Source organism: Amaranthus tricolor, chromosome 8 (genome assembly GCF_026212465.1).
Source record: "Amaranthus tricolor cultivar Red isolate AtriRed21 chromosome 8, ASM2621246v1, whole genome shotgun sequence".
Taxonomy (NCBI): domain Eukaryota; kingdom Viridiplantae; phylum Streptophyta; class Magnoliopsida; order Caryophyllales; family Amaranthaceae; genus Amaranthus; species Amaranthus tricolor.
The window spans coordinates 6,625,179-6,631,860 of NC_080054.1; the positions used below are offsets into that span (position 1 = coordinate 6,625,179).

General features: G+C 40.5%; 1 long non-coding RNA gene across 1 annotated transcript; it reads right to left on the reverse strand.

The window, feature by feature from the left end:
* Positions 1-1,138: 1,138 nt before the first annotated feature.
* Positions 1,139-3,603, reverse strand: LOC130820204 (uncharacterized). The gene is made up of 3 exons (XR_009045131.1): positions 3,448-3,603; positions 1,792-1,861; positions 1,139-1,378 (listed from the first exon to the last, which is right to left on the reverse strand). It is a non-coding gene; the product is annotated as an uncharacterized LOC130820204 (long non-coding RNA).
* Positions 3,604-6,682: the final 3,079 nt, after the last annotated feature.

Consider the following 6,682-nt stretch of genomic DNA (forward strand, 5'->3'; position numbering starts at 1 on the left):
CTCGAGAAGTCCGCGGAATGTCTTTGTCCGTCCTTATTATTTAGCAGCAGGAGAATAGATGCAGGAGTCGGATCCTGATACATGCTCTAATGATGCCGCGGAAGCCCCAATACTTAGAATATTTTGGAATAAGGCAGCCCCCAAGGAGGGTCCGACTTATCGACCGCACAGATTTCCAAGGACCTGGATGTCTTTGAAGGAGATCACCATCAAGGCGGGTCCGACTTATAGACCCTACGGACAGGATGCTGGTTTGACCTGATCTACCTTCCTTTTCGTCGTCGTGATACGAGCCGGAGAGTTAAGGGAAAATATGATACCGCGGCATAAATGAGTTGACTCGCCAGTCAATGAGCCACATGTATGGAAGACGCGGCTTGAATATGTACTTAGATTTTTATTCTTCACTGAGGTACTTAAGGGAGTCCGACTTATAGATGTTGCGGGGGATTAAAAAAGACTTGGAATCGCTTGGAATCGCTTTCTTTGTTCTAACATGTCCCCCCTTTTCCTTCTAGGACACGGAAAGATTTTGTAATTCCATGCCTCGGCTGATACTGAAAAAACGGAAGCATCTCTCCCATACTTAGAATTTTTTTCACCCTAACTGGGGGCACTTGGGGGTCCGACTTATCGACCATGCGAACATCCCAACACTTGAAATAATTTGTATCTGTCCTGGGGTGTAATTCAGGGTCCGACTTGTCGACCCTACGGCTTTAACAGAATTTTTATAACTTAGAGAATCTGTTGTCATTTTACCCCATCTTGGTAGTCCGACTTATCAACTACCCGGTCATAATCAAGATCTGATACTTAGAAAAAGTTTTTCAATATTCCCCCTCATGGAGGGTCCGACTAATCGACTTCACGGACATTATATGAAAATACTTGGACAAATCTTTGACGTTTATCCCCTTGTTGGGGGTCCGACTTATCGACTCCCCGGTTTAGGTTTGGGATACCACCTTTCGTTCAAAGGATGTCTAGATTCGATGTTTTCAGCATTTATTGCTGCAATAAATAGGGTTGTTGGTGTAACAACCCGACTTACCGTTGACTGGGTAAACAGGGTCATCACTAGGTTCGTTTTCCAAGAAACTGAAATCACACTTCCAAAACTCAAGCAAAGGGGTCACAAGCTCTTCAACGTGACTAACTCAGCTAAATCCTAAAACCAACATCTAACTAATACACAAGATAGTCATACAATTCTCTACAAGACCGATATAACCAGCACAACCAAAACAAATATACATTTATCCAAAAACCTAATACAAAATTACAAATTCCTACATGCTCAGCTCAATATACATCCTTGGAACGCTATTCAACGCCGTTAACCCATCGTTCCCGACGGTTCCGATCTGTGATCAAACTAAAAGATGGAAACAACAGGGAATCAGATTAAACTGAGTGAGAAGCAACAATCCAAAATAATTAAACACAGCAATTCAAAACAATGGTTTAAAAGCAACATCAGTTTCCTAGATCTATGTGCGCACAGGGAGTCTAGTTGAGAGGAACATCCATAGCTCTAAGGCTATGTCTCTCTCGGGTGAAGCTAGTCAATATCTCAATGACAATTCGCTTCAAAACAGGGAGTAGGAAGCCATGTTCCTCAACTCCGTCAATGAGCAGCTCGCAAGCCCGATCCATTGACCATATCAATATCAGCATAATCATTCATAAAACATTTATCACATTCATATAAATTTCACAAACTTTAAATAAACATTTTTCAAATGGTAGCCTGGCCAGACCCCTTTTTAAGGGACTGTTACTACTCACCAATAACGCTTCAAGAAGCGAAGTCCGTTTCTCCACGATCACTAGAAAGGTTCCTCGATGATGTCGTCTCCTGGAGCATAACAAACATAACATCACAACAAAGCTTCGATACTACAAACTAGGTTCATATAACTCATTGTATCTCCTCCTATGATCGCATCTTAGTTCCATCTTCTATTCTAATAATTCTAATTTCAAAGATTGCGCAAGTTCTAACTCTAACCCCCAAAAATCATAAGAAATTATATAACCATATTTAAAGCTAGCTTATGTTCTTGTAAAGATCGTACGTCTCCACAATCTCCTTTGCATTTCCAATTCAAACACTTCTATGCTCATCTAGACTCAAAACCAAGAAATCAATCAAGAATAACAAACTATCCAAAAAGAACACAACTAAGTTATCCATTCAACTAATATTTTCCACACAAACCCAAGATACTCTCAAGAACAACCAATTGTATATATTCAAGGTCATATCCAACACTTACATTACCCAACTATTCAATTAATAACAACAAGATTTATCCACCATTAGCAATTTCACAAGAATCTCCTAATATTCAAGAACATCAAATTTCCATAATCTTTCTATATCTTATCATCCTATCGATATTCTAATCTTTGTATAATAATTAACAATTCTAACAAATTGCTTCAATATTCCACAATCTACCATTTATACATCATAAAACCCAAATTACATTTGATTTTAGAATTCTTCCTCAAAACTCCTCAATCACAATCTATTACCATCACATATCAATAATTACTGAATTCATTTAAATTAGATTAAAGTGAACACACACATACAATTATACTTGAGGTTTCCATAGATTTCTCAATTAAGAACTCATCTAATTAGGAATCCCGTAATGATTTTAGGACACCTCTTAGTAAAACAGGCATAACTCACTCATACGGAAATCAAATGAGACGATTTAAGTGGCTACGCGACCATTACTCAGAGCTCTACTATTCTTATTCAGACACTAAAACCCAGAAACAATTAGAACGATCCCAAAATAGCCAAAACAGAAGGTTCGTTATGGATTTCCAAGACAGCCTGCTAGTATTTCACTATTTTGAACATAACTCTCTCATATAAACTCATTTTGGAGCGATTCAAGTGTCCACGTGATCGCGACTCGAAGCTCTACAAATCTCATGCAGACACCAAAACCCTGAAACGACTCTAACTATTTCAAAAACAGCAACACAAATTCGGACAGAACAAAACGGAACCTCATTGTCGATCTTTATGACAGTCTACTAGTATTTTGGACATAACTTCCTCATACGAACTCATCTCGAGGTGATTCAAGTGCCCACACGACCGTGACTCATATTTCTACAAATCTCAAGATACATAAGAACCCAAAAACAATCCAAACCATCCCCAAAACAGCAAAAACAGAAAGTTCAGTTTATGAACTGAAATTTCAGAATCCCAAATACTCAATTTGATAGTAAAACTTAAATAACCCAAATAACCAATTCTAATCAACACTAAAAACAACTCAATTACTAATTGAATCCATATACTCATCTTAAATTCAAGGTGATGCTTAAATTTGATTTAAAAACCTCAAATTAATTACAAAACTCTAACATTTAAATTGAAAACAAAACAGCAAAAGCGGGAAAAGTGGTTACCAATAATAAAGGGAGGAGGAGAAGCGGTTGCTGTTGGTGGTGGAACTCATGGCTGGGCTTGGTTGTGCCGCCGCTGTGGGTGAGGGGAGTGGGACGTGAGAGAAGGGGAAGAAAGGGATTGAGAGTTTGAAGGTAAAAGATGATGAGGATGAAGAAAGAAATGGGGAAGGGTATGTCGGTTAGAAGGGAAAATAATGGGTTCATTTTTAGCTTTGACCCGTTAAATTTTATTAAAGTCGTCTCATCGTAAAACAGTCTTATATAAGACATGCTGTAAGGGTATAATAAACGATTTACAAAATAAAAAAAAATGGGTAGTATGAATAAGGATTGCATTCGGGAATTTATTTTTCAATACTTTATTTAAATTTATTTTTATAAAGATAGGATAATAATCAATTAATAAAATATAATCAAAATACACTTTTATCGAAGTACTCTTTATACGAATTTGATACATTAAATAAAATATACCTCTTTCTTGAAAATGTTAACAAATCAAATACTTGAGTCAATATTATCAAAATAATAATATTATTACTCGAATTAACTTACTTAATAACCCCAATCAACTTAATAAACTTATAATCAAGCTTTATTAAATGTAGTCTATTTCAGTTGGAACAGTTCTTTCTTCACCTAACTCATTAATTTCTTTAATTCTTCAAATCGCTAGAAAGAGAAAGTAGAGAGAGACGCTCTGACAATCTTCAACCCTCCTTCAAACTTCTGACAATTCTCTCGAAGATCTTCAAGGATTCTGACAAAACTTCATCAAACTTCTGACAAATCTTCAAAATATTTTCAAGGTATTCAAATCTTTCTTCAAATTTCTTGAATTTCTTCACATTAATCTTCAAACAGCTCTTCAGATTGTTCTTCGTGTTCTTGAATGTTTAGTTTTGAATTAATTTTATGAAATTAGCCCCTATCCTTCACAAGTTTCGCCTACTATTTTTTGACTATCGTTAATATGGATGTCGCGGCTACTCATGAGATAATAGCTAACTTCGACATTAACTCGGATATCCTGATGGAAATTCCTTTGGTAGCATGTAGACGCTTTAATAAAGAGAGGTTGTTAATGAATGATTCGGACGAAAGTAGTTCAGTGAGAATCACCCCTCATTATGAACCAATAGAGGCCGGGGATGAGTTGTCTGTATCCTCGGTATACCCTCCGGAGATAATGAAAACTGCTCCTTGGGAAGTGAGCATTGCTTTCTTCCCCAATTACCTGCCGCGAATAAATCCTGACCTAGAAGGGTTATTGTATGTAGATATGGAAAACATTGAAGGATGAGCCAAGTCTTCTGGAAGGGAGAGCGCAGCGCCAGTTTCTCCTCCATTCTACATTCCAAGTGGCGGTCCCCTTAACTATTTCATAGATCTACAAACTAAGAGAGACCTAGATAAGCGTCGGGAAGCCATCTCTCAGAAATGGGGCTTGAAAGATGACATCAATATAATTACCCCGGGGAATTATGACACCGTAAGGTTTCCTCCCCCACACTGTATAGCCGTATATTTTCCTTCTTTCGAGTTAGGACTTAGGTTTCCTCTTCACCCATTTTTTAGGGAGGTGTTAGAGTTTTTGAACGTTTCAGTGCCTGAGTTATACCCAAACGCTTGGGGTTGTTTGGTGGCATTTTTGATCTTATGTAAAGTTTTGGCCGTGCCACCAACACTAACCGCATTTAGATATATATTTAGAGCCCGCCTATGTAACTCTCAATCATACAGCTGTGGCTGGATAACTTTCACCCACCGTCGTGGACTGAAGATAGTCCACGACCTCCCCGATAACCAAAAGGGGTATAGGACGAAGTTTGCCTACCTATACAATTCGGTTGGATGGAATATTAAGACCTCCTTCGACATCAAACCCAACCTTTCGCGTTTTAATAATGGGATCCCGCAGTGTTCTTTTAGTGACGCGGTGATCATTGAGTACGCAAAGATGGACGTTCAATTGGGAAGGAAACCCATGAACGTCCAGCTCAACTGGATACCAGGTCGTCCTGAGTTGGAGAATGAGAACCTCCTCTCAGCATTCGGCATCAGCTTGGCTATCGATCGGAGTAAGAGTTGTCGGATTTCGTCCTTTTCTTTTCTATGGTATGTTTGCTTGTTTCTAACTCGTGGTTTTGCAGGGATAGCCAAGGAAAACCTTCGAGCGAAAAGTCCAGAACTCATGAAGAAATTCAGCGTTATGAGACTTGCTCAAGGGGCCATCCAACGGCCCGCGGAAAAGCCTCTACCTCTTCCTCCAATGGTATAACTTCATAAATTTTTTCCGAACTGAGAGATTTCTTCGATTTCTTCTAACTTTTTCTCTTGTAGGATTCGGCAACAGTAGAGAAGGGGCTAAATGAAGTGCCCAGCGAGGAGGAGGCTCTCCACCTCCTCGAGGAGAGGAGGAGAGTTCACATTCCCGATGACTCTCAGAGAGTAATTCCCTCTAAGAAGAGGGAATCGAGGAAGAAGAAGAGTGGGAAGGAGAGAAAGAGAAAAAGAGACTCTCCTTCCCACGGGGAGAGCGCGACAAAGAGGGCCTCCCTAGATACCATACACACCGCCGTACCTTTACAAGCGTGGTCGGCGGGGGAGGAGACATCGACTCCTCAGGCCGAGGCCCCCATCTCCCATAAAGGCAAGGAGACGGTCGGGGAGTCGTCTGCGGCCCCAGAGCCGCGGATAGAGGAGGTGTGTCGTCGTAGGGAGGTCACACCCTTCCAACACGATACCCTCTTCAATGAATTGGGCCACAAGGGTATGATCACCCGTTTCAACAGGGCGACGTCCCATCTGACCAGCCGGAAGGACGTTGATCATCTGGAGTCCCTGCCTCCTGTCGACAGGGTTCGCCAACTCCAGGCCTCGGCGGCTGAGGTATGATGTTACATTTTTCATAGTCTGTTTGAATAAGACGGTCGGATAATCTATTGACCTGATTCCTTTTTTGCAGACATACTTGAGGTTATCGTTCGAATTGAACCTCAGTCGTCAGAGTGCCGCGGATAGAGAAACTCTGGCGGCCCTCACTTCTCATTGCCATGAACAAGAGGAGGAGCTGAAGAAGCTGAGGGAGGATCTTGAGGAGCTGCCAGTCTTAAAAGAGAAGCTGGCTAAGAGCGTCGAACTAAAAGAGCGCTTAGTCAGCACGGAACAATGGCGAGAGAAGGCCAGGAAGCAGCTAGAGGGGACCGTGGCTAATTTAGATGCGGCGTCAAAC